This window comes from Symphalangus syndactylus, chromosome 8 (genome assembly GCF_028878055.3).
Source record: "Symphalangus syndactylus isolate Jambi chromosome 8, NHGRI_mSymSyn1-v2.1_pri, whole genome shotgun sequence".
Lineage (NCBI taxonomy): Eukaryota > Metazoa > Chordata > Mammalia > Primates > Hylobatidae > Symphalangus > Symphalangus syndactylus.
In genome coordinates, this window is record NC_072430.2 from 110,743,246 (window position 1) to 110,745,435 (window position 2,190).

Here is a 2,190-nt window from a genome sequence, read left to right on the forward strand (position 1 = left end):
AGCCACCATGCCCAGCCTCTTTGTGACCATTTTTAAAGTGTAAATGTAGAAACAACAAAAAAGGAGGGCTCTTACCTCATAATCTGATTTAAGAAAACTAAATCACACCCAGAGCCCTAGCTGCAAGGGAGTCTGAAATATGTAGAATTTTTTTTCTTTAATCTTTCATCTTCTTCAATATAAGAGAGCACACTAGAAAGAGATTAGGTAGATATTGAATGTTAATCTGCCATGTGTATTCTAGTAATTTTTATCCAAGTATTATTAGTAGAGAGAGAATTTCACCATGTTGACAAGGCTGGTCTTGAATTCCTGACCTGAAGTGATCCATCCCCCTCAAGCCTCCCAGAGGGCTGGGAAAACAGGCGTGAGCCACCATGCCTGGCTGAAAAGTAGAAATTTGAAGGGCTAAAGATTATTATTAATTATTTTGTCCAAGTAGTATTTTTATTATTATTGTTTCTGCTCTGAAAGCTTTTTATTATTGCTCCAAGTTTAAGAATTTTCAGTGATGGCAGAAAACCAATACTTTTAGACAACCTCCTGCATAGCCCTGGTCAGCTTCTGAATCTTGGTCTTGACAGACATGTCAACATATTTCTCTCAAATGAGCACAATCATTCTACCCATAATTGACAGATCAGTCTTACCCTCCAATTTCAATACTTGGCCTTGACTTAGGAAGCTCTTCAGGACTGTTTTTAATTCAGAGAGTGTGGCTTCCTCTAAAGGAGATGCAGTGGTCCCTGTGCAAGGTACCTCTCCACGATAGACACTCATCATGGTACAAAAAGAAGAAACGACTCCTTGGGTATTGCTTAAGCGACCATATTGGGCAAGCAAATTGATCAGGGTCGGAGAGAGAACGTCTCTTTGGCTGTGATGTCATTTAGGCTTTTCACTTTAATGGAACACTTCACACAGGGATTCAAAATAGAAGCAGCCACTTTGGGTTCCTTTAGGATTTGTGCTATTCTTAACAGCTCCTTTTCTACTTGCTCCAGCTTATTTTGTTTCGATGCAGCAGAATAAAGAGCCGTGGCATAGTGACCTTCCATACTGTGTACCTAAACAGGAGGCCTCACAAGCTTGGCAATGGTCTGACCATAGATGTACTGAAGCATCATACCCGCCAGTAGAGCCCAGACACTGCTGGGGGGTGGCCATCACCTCCCGGGCACATTTTTACTATTTTTTAATTATAGAAGTAATACATAGGCCAGGTGTGGTAGCTCATGCTTGTAATCCCAGCACTTTGGGTGGCAGAGGTGGGAGGATTGCTTGAGCCCAGGGGTTCAAGACCAGCCTGGGCACTATAGCAAGATGCTGTCTCTATAAAAAATACAAAAATTAAGGCCAGGTGTGGTGGCTCACGCCTGTAATCGCAGCACTTTGGGAGGCTGAGGTGGGTAGATCACTTGAGGTCAGGAGTTCAAGACCAGCTTGACCAATATGGTGAAACCCTGTTTCTACTAAAAATACAAAAATTAGCCGGGAGTGGTGGCATGCGCCTGTAGTCCCAGCTACTCGGGAGGCAGAGACTGGAGAGTTGCTTGAACCTGGGAGGCAGAGGTTGCAGTGAGCCAAGATCTTGCCACTGCACTCCAGCCTGGGTGACAGAGTGAAACTCCGTCACAAACAAAAACAAACAAACAAACAAAACATGAAAATTAGCCAGGCATGGTGGTGCACATCTGTAGTCCCAACTGCATGGGGGGTTGAGGTGGAAGGATTGCTTGAGCCCAGGAGTTCAACACTGCAGTGAGCTGTGATGGTGCCATTGCACTCCAGCCTGGGTGACAGAATGAGACCCTGTCTCAAAACAAAAACAACAATAACAAACAAAACAAAAAAGTAATACATAAATATATTCTCTTTGTAGAAGACAAGAATAGAACAAATCTGTAGAGCAAAAAGTAAACATCCCGACCCACTTAGTTCCCACATCGCCTCCTAGCGGGAGTCACTGACTGCAGTTTACCGGCTATTGATTCAATCTTTTGTCTGTGCCTGTATATGTACATAGAGGTACGTACACATATCTAAGAATTTTTAAAAACATAAATATGCTAATACTAGTCCATAACTTTGCTTAGAAATCTTTCCATGTCAGGTCATAAAGATCTAACAGGGGTCAGGAAACTTTCTGCAAAGGGCCAGATAGTAAAGATTTTAGGCTTTGTGGACCAC

The 2,190-nt window shown here is 42.7% G+C and overlaps 1 pseudogene; it reads right to left on the bottom strand.

Moving 5' to 3' along the window:
* Positions 1-472: 472 nt before the first annotated feature.
* LOC129488806 (ATP synthase subunit O, mitochondrial-like) lies at positions 473-1,183 on the bottom strand (annotated as a pseudogene).
* Positions 1,184-2,190: the final 1,007 nt, after the last annotated feature.